This window comes from Podarcis cretensis, assembly GCF_951804945.1.
Source record: "Podarcis cretensis genome assembly, chromosome: 4".
Taxonomy (NCBI): Eukaryota; Metazoa; Chordata; class Lepidosauria; order Squamata; family Lacertidae; genus Podarcis; species Podarcis cretensis.
Window position 1 is genome coordinate 102,055,045 of NC_137173.1, and position 24,068 is coordinate 102,079,112.

Below are 24,068 nucleotides of genomic sequence, written 5' to 3' on the forward strand. Positions count from 1 at the left end.
GAATTTTTTTTTTTTTTACCTTGAATAGTTTTAAGCTGAGTCTAGTTCTCACCAAGATAGTAAAGACGTGTTGGGGCTGTACTATTTCAGTCTGTAGTTGGGACTCCTCTATTCCGAATAAATTCACTGCACATTAAAAAATAAAAACATAACCCTAACATGCCAGGTCAATTGAGAACCCTTGTTTGTTTGTTTTTAGCCTTCTTTCGGCACTATTACAAGAAGAAGAAACATGAGTAGAGTGGGACTTCAGTGATATACATGTTGCTCCCCCAGCGATGCATGACTTTCACCAGCTCCTTCCATGATTACAGTGAATCTCTGTAGTGAGGAAGGTCCAGGCAGAAGTTCAGAATAATCGTATACGGAGCCACTGGGCTGCAGGGTGGGGCAAAATGGGTAGCCCCCTTCCACACCCCAGTCTTTCTGTGTTCCTTCTTCTGGTGATAATGCCTGAAGAAGGCTTGTGTGTAGCTGGTTTGTTTGTTTAGAATATTCTTTACCTTCAATCTGAAGTTTTACAGTCTAATACACAGTTCTATCACTTCAGTGAGAACTAACCCTTGGTATATATGAAATCTTCAATGGCATAGATCATATTAGTGTTTTCAGTCTACCACACACAACAGCATAAACAGCCATAAAAGGATAGAGAGAGAGCTGAAACAGACTCATTATTATTGAAAGCCAATTCAGCAGTGTAAGTCCATGGGGTCATAAAAGTTGCACAATGCATCTTGTATACCAAGGTAGGAGTGTACAGGAAAGAAAGTGAGAAAAAAGAATGGTTCTGCAGCAATATAAGAAATATAAGAAATGAACAGAAGAAACAAAAGCTGGAAATGAGTAGAAGAGTATTCCGTAATTCAGACATTTAGGATAGTGTCCTGTAATTATAATTATGAGCAACATCACTAGGCTGTAGATGTCTTGTGGCAACTGTTCCACACAGCTGTAACTTAAAGAGCAGCTCAGCATATGACTTTTATCGAAAGGAGAGTTTCTTCCCTCCCGTCTAGGGACATGGAACCCCACCATACCTGGGCTGTATGTCAGGGCTAATATACGGAACAATCACTGTGCAAGCGGTTTTCAAATCATCTCCACATACCAATTGCAACACTGCCATACCTATAGAATGCAATCACAAGTAATGTTGGTTTGATGTTTGTAGGGGTATGTGCAGCTGCCCAGCCCCTGAGAAATTTTGCCTGTGTTACTGGATTTCCCTTAATTTCCCAGGGAATGTTCTACACATATTCTGCTAGCACAGACGCCTCCAAATTTACTTCCAATAGCATTAAGTAACATGACTGGATAGCATAAGAGTATGTGACCTTCCCTGGGTAAACATTGCTAATTTTCTTCAATGACATCTGTCCTTCCTCAGAATCCCTACAAAGGTATAGCAAAACTTTCTCAATATACATAGAGTTTTGCTTCAGGCAAAAATCATTAAACATAGAAGCACTTTCCTGGATTACTACCACAAAGAAAACAAACACTTGTGGTTTGTATTAAGCAGTGTTTCAATACACACACACACACACACACACACACACACTATTAAAGGAATTAATAGAAGTAAGTGAATCAACACACATGGCCATCTAAACAAAGGGGGTGTTTGTCTGGAGACTATTAAGTCCAGAATCTAAAATTACCTAACTAAAAGGTTTAGTGCTACGAATTGGTTGGAAGTAAACATTAAAGACTTTTGTTTTTTCAGGTTTTTTTTTTTAAAAATTGCTAAAGAGCTATCTTTATTTCTTTTTTAACATCCATAAATGTTTTAATCTGGTATCGAGAAAATGTATTCCCTTTGCAGATTTACTAGTTTAAAAAATAGAGTTGTAGAGTGTGTTGCATTGAGTGAATAATTAATTTGATCTGAAGCTGCTTTGTTATTGCCTCTTACATATTAATAGTTTACCTTTGATGGCGAGGATGACAAGACTGTGTGGTACCATCCTGCAGACTTTGCTACTGACAGGTGAGTGCTCTGTTCTGCTGCAAGACACATATCCTTTGTAGTCTGAGCTTTCTGTTTGTAGTTGTCAACTAAATCCAGTGTTTGTTTGCCACAAATAATTTGATAGATTCCACATCTGTGGAAATGGGGGGGGGGGGACTTGTATCTGAGGGGGAAAACCACATAACGTGTTTACTATTTCTGTTTGAACTTAATTAGAGTATACTATATTTTGTGAGGGATCATGTTATGCCACAGAGTAAAATGAATAATAATGAAAAGAGAAGGGTTTGGGATGCATACAATTTGTCTGGCAAAAGCAACAAATGTATAAATTGTGTGTATTTATTGTAGGAAGAGCTGTCCAATGGGAAGATGTGGTTGAGCTGAAACTATTCAGAGGGTTGTGGTTGTTACTCTGCGAACATCATTGGCAGTATTGAAATTGTAAAATTGCAGAATTGCTTGATCGTCTCTTAATTTCACTCATAACTGACTTCCCTTACTAGAATTAATACTATTACATAGTGAAATCTTATTAGCTGTGTAGCATTATGACATCATCCTGCTTACCAAATGGCCTGAAATTGACTAGGGTTGCTTATAAAGTCACTGGAATGGGGAAAGTATGTGGGAAGAAAGAGCTGTCTGGGGAAACAGTGATTCTACACAGGATAGCAAAAGGTAAAGGTTTTGCTAGCTGATGACACTCACCCAGTGAGCATTGGTGGGCTTTGATGGGTGGCACCTACTAGTTGGTAGACACCTCAACTAGGGCTGAAGAAGAAAGAAATCTGTGGTTTTTAACTGGCTGACAGAAAGGTGATATATGTATGTATGTGTGTGTGTGTTTGTGTGTATACATACACTCCAGTAATATACTAAGGATGCTTTGCTAACTAGCACTGTCTGTCTGGGGGCTGGTTGCCAAAAGTTAATCTTGTGTATGTATAAATGAGAGGTGACAGACCCTCATAAATTTCTAGTGCTTTCTCCTCACAATGGATCTGTTGTTGTAATAGCTTGTCCCATACCAGCGGGGACAATGAAATAATGTGTGTGTGTGTAACATAATATGATATCGTTGCACGCCATCCCAATCTCTGAGTGGCACAAGATTCCTGGGGTTCCAGGTGCTCACCCAGGGTTCATGTTTCCTTTTGGAATGAGGCAGAATGGAAACCATGGTGTCTTTATTATATATGGTTTATTTAAAGGTAAAGGTAAAGGTACCCCTGCCCATACGGGCCAGTCTTGACAGACTCTGGGGTTGTGCGCCCATCTCACTTAAGAGGCCAGGGGCCAGTGCTGTCCGGAGACACTTCCGGGTCACGTGGCCAGCGTGACATCGCTGCTCTGGCGAGCCAGAGCCGCACACGGAAACGCCGTTTACCTTCCCGCTGGTAAGCGGTCCCTATTTATCTACTTGCACCCGGAGGTGCTTTCGAACTGCTAGGTTGGCAGGCGCTGGGACCGAGCAGCGGGAGCGCACCCCGCCGCAGGGATTCGAACCGCCGACCTTTCGATCGGCAAGTCCTAGGCGCTGAGGCTTTAACCCACAGCGCCACCTGCGTCTGAACCATTGATTGAGGGGTTCACAGCATTAACACCCCCAAAGGGTCTTGTTTCTCCCATAGCCGCAGTCTTGGATTCAAACAGAAATCTATCATTGCTCCCAAACGGTGCTCTGACTCTTTCCCCAGCTTGTTGCTTTACTTCTACGTCACATCACTGACACTTTCAACTCTAAACTCAGGCTTTGTCCATCTATGTCTGATCTTCAGAGGCAGCAGCTTCTCAAGATGATCGAGGGGGCTCGACACAACGTCCTGACATCATGCACATGACATCGCGAGGAGCCAGGGGGCAGAATCAAATGCCCTCTGGAAGAAACGGTAAAATCTGCTATGATAAAATGGGCACAAGATATAGGATATAACATCATGTTTGCTGACTGGGAGAAGTTGTGGACCACCGGGATTAAATTTACGGCATGTAATGCCCTAAGAGAGAACATTATGAAAATGATGTATAGGTGGTACATGACCCCAGTCAAGCTTGCAAAAATATATCATCTGCCCGATAACAAATGTTGGAAATGTAAAGAAACAGAAGGTACATTCTTTCACCTTTGGTGGACGTGCCCTAGGATTAAGGCTTTCTGGGAGACGATATATAATGAACTAAAAAAGGTACTCAAGTACACTTTCCCTAAGAAACCAGAGGCCTTTCTCCTGGGCATAGTCGGCCAATTGGTGTTAAAGAAGGATAGAATTTTTTTTATGTATGCAACAGCAGCAGCAAGAATACTCATCACAAAGCATTGGAAGACACAAGACCTACCCACTCTGGAAGAATGGCAGATGCAAGTAATAGAATATATGGAGTTGGCGGAAATGACTGGCAGAATCCGAGACCAGGGAGAAGAGTCGGTGGAAGAAGATTGGAAGAAATTTAAAATTTATTTACAGAAATATTGTAAAATTTTTGAAAGTTAATGGCATTGAAATGAACTGAAGGGGTTCTAGCAACGAGGTTAAAAATAAGATTGGATGGATAATTAGACAAATAAATTGGATATGAATTTGCTGAATTAAATTTCAACAGGGATACAAAAAAGGGAGATGTGAGGAAGTCAAGAAAATAAGTGAATCAAAGATGAGAAGTAAAAAGAGGGATTTTTGTGTTTTTTCTTCTTTTTTCTTAAAATGTGTTTTTTCTTTTCTTTTTTGAAACTATTTTTTCTTTTTTTCTTATGTATTTTGTATTTTTGTGTATTTGTTCTTGTTTTTTCTTATGTTTGTTGTCTTTTCTAAAACTTAATAAAATATTTATTAAAAAAACAAAACAAATGCCCTCCGAACATCGAGGGGGTCTGGCCCCCTTAAAAAAACCATAATGGGGGAGCAGAGTGTCTCAGCCTTGAGGAGCTGGTGCCTATGCTGAGCTCTAACTATCTGCTGAGCTGACGGAGGGGCTCCACCCATTTGCAGTCTCACACAGAGTCCCTTTCCTCTGCTTCCCTAATGGCCCATCACCCAGGCTATCACCTCAACACAGGAAGCTACCCTGGGTTATATTTTAACACTTGGTGGACCAAAAGGATAGAAGGATACTGCCTACAGGCTACTTCCTCCCCCCCCCCAAAAAAAAAAATTCATAACAATATGAATATAAATCATTTGTTTAAAGCAGAGATATATCACTAATGCTATTTGGCAATGAAATATAACGTGTGTTTCAGTTATTTACTACGAAGTAGTTTTTGAAGAAAATGTCCTCTAGCAGAGTGATGTTCTAGGCAAATGAATTAGAATTGCATTTGTCATCAGGTACATCTAAAGGTCAACCTGACTTCGGCAACAGTATTCTCAGCTTTTGACAGAACTTGATCAATCTTGTCCAGAGTCAATTAGCATCATGTTATGTGCTGGCTTGGCTCTTCTTATCAATGCATTTATCAAAAAGCATTGCAGATGTTTTTCTCTCCTCTCCTTTTTCCATGGAAGCATTTTGGGAACTCCAAATACCCTACATTATAAATTTGAAAATAGGTAACATAAAGCCTAAGCACCCAATAATGTCACATCTGGCTCCTCGTATGCTCTGATAATGGAAGAAAACAAGTCATTGGGAGCACATGTGTTCAACCTCCAGCACCTCCAGTTAAAATACTCCACAAATAAAAATTACAGTGGTACCTCAGGTTACATACGCTTCAGGTTACAGACTCTGCTAACCCAGAAATAGTGCTTCGGGTTAAGAACTTTGCTTCAGAAATTGTGTTCCGGCGGCACGGCAGCAGCAGGAGGCCCCAATAGCTAAAGTGGTGCTTCAGGTTAAGAACAGTTTCAGGTTAAGTACGGACCTCCAGAACGAATTAAGTACTTAACCTGAGGTACCACTGTATTGTGCTAGATAGATCCATTATTTAAATCAGTATAAGGCATTTTCACATATTCATACATCACAGACTTAAAAGCTAACACAATGGTCTTGGATTGCTTCGGGGATACAGTGCTGTGGGAGGGTTTATTTATTTATTTATTACATTTCTTTCCCTCATTTGTCTCCAAGGATCTCCGGGTGGTGAACGTGGTTCTCTTCCTCATAACAACCCTGTGAGGTGTGTTAGGCTAAGAGATGGTGACTGGCCCAAGGTCACCCAGTGAGCTATGGCTGAGTAGGAATTCGAACCCTGCTCTCCCAGGTCCTAGTCTAACACTATAACCATTACACCACACTGGCTCCCCCAATTTAAATTCACACACACAATAACTACCATATTGCCTGACTTTCTTCCTTTCTGAATCTGACAGCAGCTTTGGTGCACGTGTGAATTTAAATCGGAGACATGCCATTGGTGGGTTAAGCCTCCCTCCTTCTTTCCTGCTGCTTCTGTTGAATCCTGGAACCAAGGCTTGAGTTTGGGGCAAGTAAAGGTCCGTATAGTAAAAGCTATGGTTTTCCCAGTAGTGATGTATGGAAGCGAGAGCTGGACCATAAAGAAGGCAGATCGCCGAAGAATTGATTCATTTGAATTATGGTGCTGGAGGAGACTCTTGAGAGTCCCATGGACTGCAAGAAGAACAAACCGATCCATTCTTAAGGAAATCAGCCCTGAGTGCTCACTGGAAGGACAGATCGTGAAGCTGAGGCTCCAATACTTTGGCCACCTCATGAGAAGAGAAGACTCCCTGGAAAAGACCCTGATGTTGGGAAAGATGGAGGGCACAAGGAGAAGGGGACAACAGAGGACGAGATGGTTGGATAGTGTCTTCGAAGCTACAAACATGAGTCTGACCAAACTGCGGGAGGCAGTGGAAGACAGGAGGGCCTGGCGTGCTCTGGTCCATGGGGTCACGAAGAGTCGGACACGACTAAACGACTAAACAACAACAACACTCTTTGGTGAGAAAGCCCCAGCAGAGATTTAACATAGCAAAACATGCAGCCAAGAAAAACATGGAAATATAGGCTGTAAAACCTTTAAAATGGGCTCTTCAGATGAGTTCCAAAATGTCCACTTCCCTAGCACAGAGATAGACCACACATTTGGTAAGTCATAGACATTTCCTGTCTACTAAACATAAAAGTTTCTAAACAACTGATAGAGAAAAAAGCTACTTTCAGACTTCATTGCGGTCTGAAACAAAAGAGGCTGGTTAGTCATGCTCAGAAAAGTCTGTATGCAGAGGCGTGGTGGCCCATTTCCTCTCAAGTAAGGAAGTGACAACATAGGCTAAGCTTGGCAGGACAGCTTACTCTATGGTTTTAACCCCTTCATGCACTAATTAGATTTAAACATACTAAAGTTATATGAGGCTGGAAACCTACAATCTAATTTGCACACACACAATTCATGGCTGCTTTTGTGCCTTGAAAAAAGTCAGGAACTTTAATCAATTTCTAGGTCCATCCAGTTTGGCTCCAGCTCCCAGAAGCATTTTAACCCCTATACTTGCAATGTACAGAATGATGAAGATACTGTTATGCATTAGGGGGGATGTCTTGGCTACAGTCCCATGTTGCTATTGAATCTGGAGCAGGGGAAGAAGGGAAGGGGTATCTTTAAAGCCTTTGCTGATGTCTTGGACTTGTGTCATTGGAATCAGTGGGCAGAGCCAGCATTCCTGGTCTTTCAGCAATGATGACAGGAAAGCGTGTTCTCCTTCATGGGGAGCACGTGTTGCGTTGGGGGCCACCAGGACACTACAAAGTTGGGGGGCGGGCTAATTGATCGTTGGCCACTGATACGATTGGGGCTTCCCTTGTTGTTGGGAAGAAGTTAATGTTGCCATTTATTGATTGACAGCCAGAAATAGTAAAACTCCTTGCACGAGGCTAGGGCTTCCTCTTTTCGCCCGTGCATTGGATTTGGTTGGTTGAGGGGCATGGATTGGCTGTGCCTGCCCCTCTAATGCTGCTGCTGCAAGGGATTCCGTTAAAGGAATTGGGAGCTAGCTATTGCTTGTCCACTCTGTCAAGGGGGCTCGGGCCATAGCAATGAGCTCCTGGTTGCATTTGGGGTGAGGGCAGGTTCCCTGCTCCGCGTAACCCCCAAGTGTATTCCCCCATTCTGACTTTCGCATCGTGCGGAATGTCAGTCTGTCCCCCATGGTGGGGGCAGATAGTCGCAACCAATGCCTAAGCAACCACTCACAAATTTGTATTTTAATAAAGTTGTGGCCAAAATTATGCCAAAAATCTTAAACAAAAATTTTTGTGTGATGTGTGAGTTATTGGGGTGGACCTGGGGACCTCGACACACAATATTAAAAAACTGATGTTTTGTTTTAAAGAAGCACAGGGTCTAACCCTCCTGAAAGTAGGGAGTCTTTTCAGCCTCTTTCACAGCTGTGTGTGACAAAATCTTAACACAGCATTAAGTGCTGTTTCCATCTTGTAGAAGGATACTGACTGGCTACTGGGCTGCTGTTTGCAGCTGTACAGCTGCTTGAAGCAACAGCAAAAGTGTTCTGTTTTTGTTTTGAGTTCCTTAAAAAAAGTAACTGTGCTTTCTGTCTCCCTTTCTCATAATGGTAACCTCTGTCCTCTGAATTTTTTAGTTTTGCCTACCCATCCAGTTATTTGCATTGACTTTTTGCTGCTGCCTCCCCTCCACTGCCCAAATGCCACTTGTGAAATCAGAGGGGAAACCCTGGGCCAGTGCTTCAGCCTGGCTGCAGTTTCATAGTTGGCATATGAGAGGTCTATAGTGCAGGCTGGTGGTCTCCTGCTGCAGCTGTAGGGGTGAAAGGTCATGTTTAAGGATGGAAGGCCACACATGAATTTTTTTTAACTCAGCCAGGCATATGTTTCAATTGTGTCTGAGAGGTTTAATTGGTGACGGACCTCCAACATTCACTTTGGACCTTCGACTTGAGGCAAAAGTTCAGTGACAACTTTGGAACAACTAGGGATTGAGAAATTTATCAGTTTTGTTTTCTCATGCTTCCAAACTTCAGCTCAGTTCACACTAGTTTATGATTTATTTCATTTTTTAAAAAAAGATTAAACAACAACCCCCCAAAAAATCTACAGGATATTCTGTACCTTGTATTGTAAAAAGGGGGAAAAAGGGGGGGGGTATGAATACAGAAGTAAAGTTCTATTAGTAACATCTCCCATCATCTCATGTGAGTTAAGTATTTGCCTTTCTTAATAAAATAATCCTTAAGATGAAATTGGTTATGGAGTTGAAAAAAATCAGAATGATTCCTGGAGATAACTGAGTAATTTGTGGGTTTTGGGCAGGTTTCTGAATTTCATTATCATTTGGCTGCTCAGCTCAAAATTATAATGAAATCACATCAGTGACCATAGAATAATTGCTTTGATGTAAATTTATTTTTTATATTAAAAAGCAAAGGGAATAAGCTGCAATATGATGGACAACATGTCTGGATTCCCAATAAAAACCACCATCCCACCATTGATGCTGTGTGCTGTTTAATTTGGGCAGAATCCAGCCAAAATTAAACTATTTTAATTGTCTTGGATTTCAATGGGGGGAAGCTAAACACATGCTTAACTCTCTTTAAAATCAGTGGGTCTTAAAAAATATTCGATTTTGGCTAGATTATGCTTTTTTATGAATTAAATATGTTAACCTTTCCCCATTAAACTCAACATAATATAGATAGGAAAAAAATTAAAATCTGAAGAAAAAACACATGCAAAACAAACCACAGGCAGCCCAATTAAGTGTCTTTCTCCAGATCATAATGCCACAGTTACTAATTAAAAATGTGAAATGCTTTTTTTAAAAACAAAACAAAACAAAACAAAGGAAGACCAAGGGAGCAATCCTACGCATAAGAAGCCGGAATGAATTAAACTGGCATAAAATTACACAGATCTAAACTCTGTTCAGCAGCGGTGCTACTGCTAGCTGAGCCAGCTTAGGTCTAGCAGAGGGCAGGGATGCCTTTAAAAGAGTGTTTTGTGATGCATCTGACTAGCCATTTTTGGTGAAAACAGAATATTGGAGTAGAGGGACATTTTGTGTGAGCCATCAGGACTCTGACTCTCTCTCTCTCTCTCTCTCTCTCTCTCTCTCTCTCTCTCTCTCTCTCTCTCTTTTTTTTTTTTTTTTACCTTATGAGTTGACCTAAGTCTCAAAACACCACAGATCTCTGAGCCTTTGAATAACAGTCGTGGAGAAGAATGAAATCATACAGTGGTACCTCAGGTTACATACGCTTCAGGTTACATACGCTTCAGGTTACAGACTCTGCTAACCCAGAAATAGTGCTTCAGGTTAAGAACTTTGCTTCAGGATGAGAACAGAAATCGTGCTCCGGCGGCGCGGCGGCAGCGGGAGACCCCATTAGCTAAAGTGGTGCTTCAGGTTAAGAACAGTTTCAGGTTAAGTATGGACCCCCGGAACGAATTAACTACTTAACCTAACCACTGTATTTGGTCTTAAATGAACTTCAGCTGATAATGGTGATTTCTGGAACAGTCAAAGGTCCTCACGTTCTGGCTGATGTAGAATAAACAGGGTGTTTCAGATACTTTGCAAACTTTTTGCTCTTCTTGCTCCATGCTATCTTGCTCATCTATCCAATGTGAACAGGTTCCCACACTGGATATGAACCCAGGTTTTCATAATCTAAGCCCAATACTCTACATTCCACACTGACATGCTGCTATATCACTCTGGCTCTCTGTAGCCCATCTGCTTATTGCAACTGATGTAAATGAGAACACCAATAGAATTTTGTGCTGACTGCCATGTCTGCTCATGCACGTTCTCCATGTAGCCAACAGTTTGGCCACCAAGTTATTGCCTTTCCCTACTTCATGATATTTGCTTTTAAAATGACATTTACTTTTAAAGTGACACTTTCCCCCACCTTTGAGTGGCATTTTGATGGCACGCTCTGCAAATGTTTGGCAAAGATTTGTTGAACTGATTAAAAAGAAAAGTCAGTACAATGTGGATGTTGATTTTTCTAGTTGCTGTGTTGGTTTTTTAGAACGGCTGACATTGTTTAATGGAAAATATAGAGCATTGTATCTTTTTGGCAGCAGTAGCAATACCCCCCCGCCACCCACACAGATACTGCATGCATGTGCCGACTTCATTAAATTGCTTCTGCACACCTCTGGTGCAGGAGGCTGTGTGTCAACTCTGACAAGCCACAGAACCACTGCAAGCAATGAAGCCATTAAAGGTGCTAATGCATCCATCACAGATTCAAAAATTCCACTTTGTGTCTTATACAAACCCTCCTTGTCTTTTCACCCTGGAGACATCAAGTCACAGAAACAAGTCCCTAGGCATTCCCGACCATTAGTTATCATTATTTTCTGTGTATTCTCAGCTCCATTCATCATGCTGGCACTGCTTTTGCAAATGGCAGCTACTGAAGTTAATGAACCACATGTTTCGTAACCGTGCTGCCTTTCTATCAGAGTGAAGACAACAGATGTAACATTTCCAGGATGGCAGAGGTGGCTCATCAGAGCTCTTGCTTCCCTCCAAACATGCATAATTTCATATCCTGGGGCAGCCTTGGTTGGGGGAATGCCCTATTTTTCAGGTTTCAGCCTGGTTCAGTTGAACAATAGTAAATCCAGCTGAAATGCTGTGACATCACAAAAACATATCTCCACCAACTGCAATATTTTAAAAAAAGAAATTGAACTTTTTGTGAAATGTAGGTTACGTAAGGTGTGCAAGTGTGTCCATGGCACATGCTACTTAGGCAACTAGCTGCCAAGATGCACAAAAGGTGCAACAAACTGGGCTTTTTTGGCATGGAAGACAATGCACCAGTCCAGCAATTTGATAGGCACACCTGGACACATGTTCCAAAGCTGGTTTCACACATACATGAAGAAACTGCTGGATCTTTTTCTTATAAAGAATGCTAGATGTCATTCTGAGTTGTTATTGTTGTTGTTTTGTTGTTGTTGTTGTTGAATAAATAATAATATTGGTTGGTTTATAGGAGGCTTCCTCAACCTCAGCCCTCCAGATCTTTTTTGGCCTACAACTCCCATGACTCCTAGCTAGCAGGACCAGTGGTTAGGAATGATGGGAATTGTAGTCTCAAAACATCTGGAGGGCTGAGGTTGAGGAAGCCTGGTTTATAGTTTATATAAAAGAGTTAATAGCATGGAAGCTGGATCTAGCTAGTCCCTCCAGCACACATTCTGTCTCATTCACACATCACTAGCATTGCTTACAAAGTGTAAATATAACACACATAAGTCACATTGTTAAGAAAGAAAAATGGCTTCAGATCCAGAGCCTACATGGTGGAAGTGAGTTTCACAACTGCCTCAAGCCATGTTGGGTGGGGTGAGAGAGAGAGGGGGGGCGCTTGGGAGTTTGACTGGAAACATCACAAAGAGAATTTTCTCTGGACTATCTGTTAGTGCCAACCCTGCCCTCTACTGACTGGAGGCATGCAAGATTGCTGAAACCCTACAATGTTTTCCTCATTTTATAGTTGATGTGCTTTAAATGTATGGTGCAGATGTGGTGATTGTCTGGCACAAAAGCACCTAATGACTTTCATGGATGAATGGGGAGTGGGATCCTTGTGCAGCTTGCTAGCCACTCCATCTCCGCAGCTGTAAGACTTGAGAATTGCATTTGGGATGGCATGAGTGCTTGGTAGGCGTAGGGTCATGTGTTTGTGTGCGTGGACATATTGGCAATAGGAATATTCTTTAATATGGTTTCTATGGTAATTTGCCTTAGGAGGGGAAAGTTTGCATTAAACCAGCCTTCCCTAACCTGGTGGATTCCTGAGGTTTCGTACTTAATTCCCATTGGATCCAGTCAGCACGGCCAAGGGGTGATGGGAGCACCCAACTGGAGGAGTGTTGCACTAGATTAAAGGGTGTCAGGGTGGAACACACCAGATTTTGTTGGACTCTAGCCCTTATCAGCCCCAGCCAGTGTGGAATAATGGGAGTTGTTGTTTAGCACTACCAGAAAGGCATGAGGTTGATGACCCCTGCACTAGGTTATCCTTCTATGTCTCTAGCTTTACCTGTGAGATAAGCCCAAACCTATTTGACCATAATCAAACTGCGTTAGCAAACTGTAATGACATAACAGCTGCTAATACACCAAATCTCATTATATATTATTAGTCTTGCACTGGAGGTTTGATAGAATATTAATGGCACTCAAGTTTTTTATTGCTGCACAATGGAATATTTGAGCATACTGGATAGCAATATGATGCCTAACTGGATGCAGATAGCAGCTATGTCACAGACATCTCCAAACTATTGGCCTCAACACATTTTTTTCCTAAATAATGCCTAGCATCAGGGGTCACTGATAGGAAAATATTAACAGTTAACTAAATAACTTGCACAACTCCTAAAATTTTTATAGCTCCTGGTATCCAACTGTCAAACTGAACTTGGTTTCAAACTGGAGCAGTTCTGAATATAGTAAGAAAGAAGCACTGGAAGCAGAAGATATATTATTAAAGATCTCTGGAGATAATTGTGACCAGCACACATGGTGACATCTGTGATCATACACAAGTTCCTCATTAGAGTACCCTAGCATGCCAAGACAGTTATTTTTCTCACTGGTGAAAACACTATTGGAATTCATTGCCTATTTCTAGAGATCAATCAGATTTTTTATTTTATTTTATTTTTAAAAAAATCTTCCCTGTAGATGTTGCTGCATGGAGGAAATAAAATCTCATCTGGTGGGGCAGGCACTGCTTCCAGGTGGGGAATTATATGAATGTGATGGCAGGAAAATGTGCTAACATGCACATGCAAATTTTGCTCATGCAGATGAAGGCACATCAATAGAGGATTTTCCAGAATCTGAATCAACCAATCCATTTTATGCAAATAAAATTGATTAATGTAGCAAGGAGTGAGGGAGGAGTGAGCAAGATGGATTAATACCTGAGGGTGGTTTCATCCTATTTCTCTTCCGAAACACACTTCATATGTATTCCTCTCAAAAAAATAAAAAATAAAATAATACTCTCAGTTGTTGGACAAAAATGAAAAATCTCAATGAAACTGACATGTGCTGGAATCAGGGCTTTTTTACGGGGCCCCAAGGGGCAATTTTTCCAGGGCCTCACACATGAAGGGCCCATCAACACTGGCAATGCTGCACTGTTGCCAAATTGTACAAGCCGCAGGCAGTAAGGAACTGTCATAGAATCATAGAATCATAGAGTTGGAAGAGACCACAAGGGCCATCGAGTCCAACCCCCTGCCAAGCAGGAAACACCATCAGAGCACTCCTGACATATGGTTGTCAAGCCTCTGCTTAAAGACCTCCAAAGAAGGAGACTCCACCACACTCCTTGGCAGCAAATTCCACTGTCAAACAGCTCTTACTGTCAGGAAGTTCTTCCTAATGTTTAGGTGGAATCTTTTTTCTTGTAGTTTGGAACCATTGCTCCGTGCCCGCTTTTCTGGAGCAGCAGAAAACAACCTTTCTCCCTCCTCTATGTGACATCCTTTTATATATTTGAACATGGCTATTATATCCCCCCTTAACCTGCTCTTCTCCAGGCTAAACATGCCCAGCTCCCTTAGCCGTTCCTCATAAGGCATCATTTCCAGGCCTTTGACCATTTTGGTTGTTGGAATTCTGCCTCGGTCAGAGGAATGTGCCTACCTCTCCAGGCACCGGCTGAATTCCTTTGACCTCCCCCTGCAACTCCCGGCAGGTAAACAGGCGAGGTCTGTATCGGTGATTTTTCCCAGACTGTGAGAAAAACACACCACTGCTTCTCTCCTCCTCCCTGCTCCCCAGGGAGGGGAATCAGACTCAGACAGAAATGTATTTACATGTCTTTATTTCTGTCTTTAACAGCCATACAGATAAAGATGTCTGCACTCTTCACAAACAACAGCAGAGAGTCTAACTTCACCCTTGCACATCCTGTACAGGTCATAAGTCACACACTGAGCTCACATCCGGTGCTCAATACGGAGAATGGACTGCCCCTTTCTTGCCATGGTAACAGTCACAAACATCCTGTCTGGCTTTCCAGCCACCAGCAGCTGGCTTAGCTGCTGCTTCTTTCTTCTTTATAGTAACAGCCCTCCTCTGGATACGTTCCAGTTTGTCAGTGTCCTTCTTGAACTGTGGTGCCCAGAACTGGACACAGTACTCCAGGTGAGGTCTGACCAGAGCTCCACTCGCTGCTGTTCTCAGCAGTTGGCTTAGACCATCAGGCCTAATGCACATTGGGGAAGAGCAGCAAGACTATATGCTATGGTGGCCCCCATGAGACTACCTATTTAAATGAGAGTAACAAGAAGACAGAAGATTTCAACTAGCTCCCCAGAGGCTGCAGTCCCATCCTGTAAAGTCAACTTATGGGTCATTTCCAGGAAGGTCAGATCACCAGGCTGTTTCTCAGGGTCAGCCAAGACTTGCTTTTTAAACTCTGAACTGCCCATTTCTATTCAAGCTAGACGTTATAAGAAGATTGCAACAGTAATAATAAAAAATAATAATAAACCTTTATTGTCATTACACCACCTGTATGCAGTGAAATTAAACAAGCCACCCCCCATACATTCAGTCTTGTTTGTGCTCTGTGTGCTTGTCAGAAGTCAATTACACCACTATTTTTTTCCATTCAGCAGCCCAACAGCCCATGGATAAAAACTGTTGGTGCGGCTGACTATACTTCTGTATCTCCTGCCCGAAGGTAGGAGATTAAAGAAGTGCTGGCCAGGGTGTGAGTCGTCCCTAAGAATTTTCCTCGCTCTCCTGAGGCAGCAGTCTCCCGTGATGTCATCTAGCAAACTCCGGGGACAGCCCATGATGTCATGTGCTGTATTCACCACCCTCTGTAGGGACTTCCTGTCCGTGGCTGTCAAACCAGCGTACCACACTGTAATACAGTATGAAAGGACACTTTCTATTGTGGCCCGGTAGAAGGAGATAATCAATTTTTGTATGACATTGTTCTTTCTCAAGACCCTGAGGAAATGGAGTCTCTGTTGGGCCTTCCTAACCACTTGGGTTGCATTGAATTTCTAAGTGAGGTCTTCACTAAGGTAAACCCCCAGGAATTTAAAGGAAGAGACTGTCTCCATACAGCCCCCTGATATACAACGGGGCTAGTTCCCCTCTCTTCCTCTGAATGTCCAACACCATCTCCTTTGCCTTGCTGATATTGCAAGAATTTGATGCCTGGATTGCTATAGCTTTACCATAGTTGTCGATGCACTGGTAACTTCCAAGTTGGATTACTACAGTGTGTTCTATATAGGGCTACCCTTGTGATTGATCCAGAGGCTGCAGCTTATGCAGAATGCAGTGGTTTGTTGGGGAAAACGACTGCCAGAATATTGCACCTTGTCTGTGGGATTTGCATTAGCTATCAATCTGTTATCAGGCCAGGTTCAAGCTTTTGGTGCTAACATGCAAGTTCCTATATAGCTCAGGTTATCTGAGAGACTGCCTTATCCCACAGTTACCTGCAGGAGGGTTTCTCCTTGAATTACCTAAAATATCAAAAGTCCTCTCAACATTACATACCTTGAAGCAGGGCTTTCTGTTTGTGGCTGCCCCTGTTTTGTGGGAAAATATCCCTGATGAGATTCAGCAGGTGGCCAATATTTGTACTTCCCAAAAACATTTTTGTTACAACAAGCTTTTCCAGTTGGATGAAAAGATTTCAGCCTTAGGTGTTCATTGTCTATTGGTTTTAAACCTATCTTTGGTGTTTTTTTGTTTTGCTTTTAAAATGATTTTAATTGCTTTTATGGTGTGCTTGAGACTCTTGTGAAAGGTGATACATAAATTAAAAATAATAGCAGCAGCTGCAACAACAACAACAACAACACATGGCATATACTTAGGTCTGCAATACCCCATCTCTCCCATTATGAGGGGGGAAGGCATACTATATATGGGCTCAGAACTGCTGTACTCATGTTTTTACTGTGGTCTTGAAATGCTAAATTACAAAAATCCAGTAGTAGCCATTGGAACAGAATTATATAATTGTCCTTGCAGATAGTGTAGACAGTAGAGATGGGCTCAATATGTCAATGAAATAGTCATTCAAATACGTCCATATATTATATTTGAATGGTAGGGGGGAAACACATTCACTGCCCCCGCTCTGCAGAAACATTATAATCAGTTTTAGCCTTTCCTGGTTACTTTTCATCCAGATTTCGACCCAATGGCCTTATTTCCTCCCTCAGGAAGGCACATAGATCTGTGCCCATCAGGCCATCTAATTATGTTGCTTTCTTCAGCTTCAGAAAGAATCTATGGCATATGCAAGATCTAAGGACTATTAGACCTTGTCGGCCTGACCAAAGTTGGCAGCACGCTGTGTGCCATGCTAGATATATTTCAGTGATCAGAACTCAAACCTCTAATATAGTTTAAATTCATTTTGAATATTTGATCTTTCATTTGACCTAAATAAAAGATGAACATGGAGATTTAAGCAGGCCAACAACTTGTTTTTCTCTTTCCTGATTAAAAAACCCAATCCTCCTGTCAGACTGGGAATATCCCCTAACTCACCCAGTTTAGGATATTCCACCGTTCTTCAGCAGGGTTTCTTTTCCTTTCAGCAAAGTTAGCGGCTCAAGTATATGTCAAACAAATCTTCAATAATAAAGAAAACTGTAACACAATAACATACTGTCTGAGAGAAGCTGAAACAAGATCGTGAGGCAAGAGTGACAGTTGGCTTCTCTAACTGAACTGAACTGAACACACACTGAAGGGAGGGGCCAATTCCTGAGCAGAATGCACAAGCCCTGCCCACCAGATGCCAGACATTCTACTATTCAAATTAGGCCCCAATGTTTTCCTTGCAGTCGACAACTTGTTTTTCCGTTTCCTGAGTGCATAATTCACTGGGAAGTTCTTCTCTGGAAGTCCCTTGAAGATGAAGAGGAGCTCTTTGCAGCCCTCAGTAATTTGAGGAGTAAAGATACTGCAGGCGAAAGAGTCTTCAGCGATAGGTAACAGGGTGTTTTTTCTCACATAAAAACAAGTTCCCTGCAGTCAAACAGCCACACTTTGAGTGGCTTACTATACAAGTAAAATGCTGGGCCCCAAATCATGTATGCATTAATGTAGTCATATTTATTTAGATATTTATACACCACACTTTCATAGGAAGTTTAACAAGGCAGTGTGCAACATAAAACCACAACAATAGCAGTAAAAACCATCTATAACGTATGAATGAAGACTGCTTGGTCATAAATAAATATTTTTTTTAAATAATATTTATTAAAGATTTTCAAATATAACAGAAAAAGAAAAACATCCAAATTTAAAACCTAATTTTCATTAGCATCTTTCCAGGACTTCCCCTCCCCTCCCCCTCTTGTATTCCAATTCTTTCAAATAGATTCAACAAATTCTTACCCCAAATTTTAAAATTATTTATCATTGACCCAATTTAAAAAATATTTTCCCATCCCCTAAAATCGACCTGTTCCCTTCCACGAGTTCCCCTCTTTAATATGCAATACAGATTAAAATAAACAGAAAAATAGAAAAAAAGAATAAAATGTAATTTAACACCCTTTGGATTCCAAATTTCCCTCCCTCCTTTCCCGGTTGCGTTCCCAATGTCTGTCAATATCTACTGTCATCCTGGAGCTCCCACATCTAAACCACAGTCCTTCACCAGTCCGCTCTTCACCAGTCCGTCTTTTTATTAGTCTTTGCCGTCTTTTGGTCATCTTTGATTTCACATGTCCAATCTTGGAAGGAGTCTATCTTCCAACTTTGTCCAGTTCTTGTTATTCTTGTTGTTCTTGTTCTCTCTCCTCCTCTTTTTTTTCCCCCCTGCTCTCCTGCACAAATGTTCTAATTCCAAAAAGCTTCTAATTCCTCTGCAGAGGCTTTGTTATTCAGGAACAAAACATTACGTCAAGTCCCTTCCATTCTTCAGTAGATAAATCTATTGTCTCCTTTAGTGTGTAGACCTCTGTAGACAAAATAGTGTTCCATTTCTGCAGTTTCCCAGGAGATAAAAAGTCCTATTCAAATTCGATGCCAACAATACTTGTAGTGTCCCACAGCTCCTCTAGAGGGATTATAGTCACTCAGTTTCCTTCCCGATCACACCCAACAGTCAAAGTAACTTATTATTCCTTGTTTTAAACAATTTATATCCAATTTGTAACAAATGTGACCAGCAAAGTCCTCGTAACAAAGTTCTCTTTTTGTTCTTCCGCTTTGACAGCTCCTTTGACAGCTGTCAAAACCTCTATTTCTCCTCTCCCGGCGCTCTTACGGATCGCTCCCGGGGTTTCCGGGGGGGGGGGGTTGCCTTTTAATTCACATTCCACTTTTCTCCTCCAGCCCAGTCTTATAATTTTCCATCGCGAAGTTAATAATTTTATCAAAAAAAGGTTGCACTCGATCTTAGTTGTCAAATCCTTTGCTTTAGCTCCTCTACAACAGGGGGGAGGCTGACTTCCTTTTTGCACCTCCCCCGCTCGCTCCGAATTTAAAAAGAATTTTTCCCCTTTTTTAATCCAAGTTCCAATTACTCATGGGTTATTCTTTTAAAGTCCAAATTTTCAATGGAAGAAGTCAGCGCTCTCCGTCGAATGGCATGCGGCTTCGCTTGGCAGGGGAAGCGGAGGACTCACAGCACCACCCCCCCCCCCGTCACCCGCTCCGCAGCCTTTAAAAAGGCTCCTTCGCGGGTCGGGTGGGACGCAAACGGTGCCCGCCGAGTCACCATGCCCATGGGTTTCAGCGCCCATAGTTTTTGAGGGTCCCAGCGTCGCCGGCGCGGTAGAACCCAGCCCCTGCCAAGCAGGCTCCCTCCGGAGCTCGGAGGGAGTCTGCCATTCGGCGATGGCGCCAACCCGGAAGTCCTGGTCATAACTAAATAAGTAAGATCCCCAAGCCCTATGTCAGGGAATGGCAGGGCTCTGACAAGTGTGTGACAGAGGCAAGGTGCCCAGAGATTGATCCAGAGAGGAGGGCAGTGATTTATGGGGCTTGGTGTCAGAGACAGAGGTGCAGGATGTATGGGGAGTAGAGGAAGAGGCTGTTCAGATGAGGGGCAGGCCGGTTGAATCCCCACCATCCCCTGCCCTACTGTCTCCTAGAACCAGGAGGGGCTAGAAGATGGAACAACAAGGACGACTTCCATGCATGAGAAGCCTCAGGTTGCACTTGCACACTCCATCAGACAAGAGTACATAAGCCTGGGAGGGGCGGGGACACAGTCCCACTGTTGTTTCAACTTCCCCGCCATCTATGTAGTACACCTAGTACATCCAGTGCACCTTGAGAGCTGCTGTGTGTGCTTTTGTCCCTAAAGAATGAACTATCATTAGTTTGCCTTCCTTGGCTGGGTGTGTGCAGGACAGACTGTCTGAACAATACTATTTCTAAAAGGCATCTGAGGGAAAGCAGGGATGACTGCTATCAACCTTCAGTTGTTGTTGTTGTTCTTTATTTGCATCCCACCTTCCCCCAGAAATGAGACTCAAGGCAGCTCACAAAAATTAAAACAAATGTGGATAAAACACAGAAAGCTAAAAAATATATAAAATATAATAGTTCAAAAGTAAACTATAATAGAATTTCATGTTTATGCCAGGGGAAAAGAACTATGTCTGATTGTGCCAGTGCATTCTGACTGCACTGGCTGCATGCAACCCTCATGGATCAATTCCAAGGAGGTCCTGGAATCCCAGCAAGTTGATTTGGACTGAACTGATTAATCAGTTCCTCTGCATTGAGAGGCATCTGGAATCTATGAAAGGGGACACTGTTAAAACCCAACACCAGGACTCCAAGCACAATGCCTACTGATAGCTCTGTCAGAGACCCTGAGCCAGTGCAGCTGGGTGGAGTTCTGTCCCAGCTGTTCCTTAAGTAAAGACTGCTGATGCAAGTTGAATTTCTGCCTGTATTGTAGACATTTTGTCAGTCCCCAGACTCTGGTCAGTGAGAAACCAGCAACCCCCATTTTAATGGGACTAGAAGTTGCAGGGCTGAGACTAGACTTGCTTTGCCACTGTGGAGATCAGTGCTCAAGAAACCCAATTCCTAATGTCTAGACAATTCCTTCCATGTTGGTACAAAAATGAATAGAAGACAAAACAGAGCCCTTAAGAAAACCAAGGGGCTGAACATTACTCACCCAGCACTACTTTCTAGGTACATTAAACAGGTAGAATCAAAACCACTACAAAACTGTGCCCCCAGGTTCCAAACTAGCCAAATACCCTAGAAGGATCTCATTTCTGGGGGTACTGATTTTTGCTTTCCTGTCTACTTCCTAGTGTAGGTCATCAGTGAATATGACCAAGGCTGTTTCAGTCTCAAACGTAAACCTAAACCCAAACCCATATTTGTTTCTGTATCTTCATGCAGTGAGAAGAGCCTTCTTCATCTGTGAAATGTTCAAGGCTATGAAAACTTAAAATATAAGGGTGGAAATTGGGTGGAATTCTGACCTAGAATGGGAGTTAGTTTAGAAGCCAATACTCTGATCATATGTGGAGCAACTGCTGTTCATAACTGGGAACGATATAGAGGATTAGTTTGAAATACAAAAACATACAAGTCCTTACAACCTAAGGTCTGTACAACATCAAATAAAATATTTAACTGAGCATGTATAGGTTCATGGTCTTCTTCAAATATTAAAAATAAGAATCATTAGTGCATAACCTATTCTCTTCTATTCATCCCTGCAGGTATAAAGTTAGATCACACATGTTGTCTGTGAAGTCCTTGCTCTTGACTATGTTGAAAGCCAGGCAGTGAGTGAATGGGTAGCTTGGAGCAAAGACATTCTATAAAGAGTGCCCTTCACTTATCAGGTGATACACAGCATAAAAAGCAAAGTGTGTTATTGAAGTGTAACAACCCAAATGAATGTTGCACAGGTCTTCCGTAGCTTGAATGTTTAGTTAAAGTTATAGATGCATACAGAATATTTGACAGATTCATTAAGAATTTGTGATTGGTGCCAGTAATACAAATCAGAGAGAGTTGGCTTACAGCAGCCAGAGCCTTTGACTTTTAAAAGTTCATGCTTGCTAAAGCCATATATGACCCAATCTTCATTTAACCTATGGAAATCCACTGCCCCCAGGCCCACACCATAATTCACTTAACTCTCTGGGACTCTATGGAGAAAGTGGAAGGTGAAACTTGAGTTGAATTAGTAAGAATTGAATGTGTTCCTCTTATTTCCATGAAAAATAGCTTTGTGTGTGACCAAGTGTGTGTTAGGTGTATGTAACTGGACCTACTCACTTTTGTATCAGCTCCTCCCCCGTCCCTTGACCTCCCCGCCACTTCCCACTTTTCCCTTTACCTGCCAGTAAGCAACAGCAACACAACTGACTGAAGGTGACATGAGCAGCAGTACCCCACCACACAGCTTGCTATTCCTGCTGTCAATAACATGATAACTCATTTCTCCAGTTGCCCCATCCCTCCTGCACATTCCAGTAGTGTTCAGTTGTGGGATGTACTTTGGTTCTGTGCTCCAATTTTAATATATCAGTCAGATGCTGCAATGGTGCCATGCTCCTGGGCCTTCTGCTCCTATTAATCTTTTAAGCAAGTGTCCCTTGCAATTTAAACAGCAGCTGAAGACAAGAGATTTTGTTGGCACCATGGAAAAAACCAAGTCTAAACTCCCCCTCCTCACTGTCCACAGTCCTAAGGCTGGTTAGACATTCATAATTTACACAATTAAGCTCACATCCCATGTGACTCTATGAAATGTGACCTTTGTCTGAAATGTACTGCCAATCAGAAGAGACAACATTAGGCCAGATTCATTACAAATCAGCTTTAAATGTCCACATCTCCTTTTTTGCAATAGCAACAACAAACAGCACAACCATGGGTACAATTCAGTGTTGCCCTATTGAAATTGTTCTGTGAGTTCATTTCTGACCCAGCTAGAGAAGCTGCTTCTGCTTGGCATGACCACACTTCCACCCCATCCTGACCCTCCTCACCCAATCTTTGGCAAGAGCAAGGATTGCTCTGCCCGTGTATTTTCACATGATCTGAAATTTAGTAAAAGAAACACCTGAAAATTCATTAGTACATCTTTCCAAGAAATAAACAACTCAGCCTGTACTCCACAATGATTGTCGTGTTTCCAGTGACAATTTGGTACACATATAGTTTAAGATAATCCAATTATGAAAATTAAATATGTATACTGTAACTCTGTATGTATGCTGTAAGTATGTATATGTAACTCTCACAAGGAGGTGGATGTAGCATATACCCCAAACAGTCCACTGTTTTAGAGAGTCTGAAAATGGAACATTTTTATATTCATGCTGAAAATATATTTTTTGCCTCAGTCATTTTATTACATGTGGTGGTCCTGTGAAAAGGTGAAGGGTTTAGGGCAGGCTTCCTCAACCTCGGTCCTCCAGATGTTTTTGGCCTACAACTCCCATGACCCCTAGCTAGCAGGACCAGTGCTCAGGGATGATGGGAATTGTAGTCTCAAAACATCTGGAGGGCTGAGGTTGAGGAAGCCTGGTTTGGGGGAAATGATATATAATGAATTGAAAAGGATGTTCAAATTGATAATCCCAGAAAAACCTGAACCTTTTTTACTAGGAATAATGGGGACAGAGGTCCTGAGAAAGCTGGCTACCAACAACAGCAACTAGAACTTTATATGCACAGAAGTGGAAAGAGAAAGGATTACCAACTAAGGAGGAATGGCTTATGAAACTGATGGAATATGTTGAAATGGTGAAACTTCTAAATTAGAGGACATAATGAGGAAGTTCAAAGTGGAATGGAGACCCCTTATGGATTATCTATCAAAATATCACCAGTATGTGAAGTCATGGGCAGATTTGAAATATAAGCAGTGGATTAATGAAAGATGTAATGGTTTAGATAATGAAAATGTATATCTTATAGCTATCAGCTAATAAAAAAGAGAAAAAACAAACACCAAGGAAAGAAGGGATGGGAAGTCAAGAAGAAACTTTGTATGTTAAAAAAATGTATATAATGATAAATGCTTTGAAATATTGTTGGAGACTTAATAAAATTATTATTATTATTATTTTAAAAAATATGTTTTACCTCACAATAGAGAACAGCATTCTTGCA

General features: G+C 41.9%; 1 long non-coding RNA gene across 1 annotated transcript; it reads left to right on the forward strand.

Annotated features, from left to right (window-relative positions):
- Window positions 1-842: 842 nt before the first annotated feature.
- On the forward strand, window positions 843-24,014 carry LOC307214414. The gene is made up of 2 exons (XR_013838057.1): window positions 843-1,993; window positions 23,562-24,014. It is a non-coding gene; the product is annotated as an uncharacterized lncRNA (long non-coding RNA).
- The last annotated feature ends 54 nt before the right edge of the window (window positions 24,015-24,068 follow it).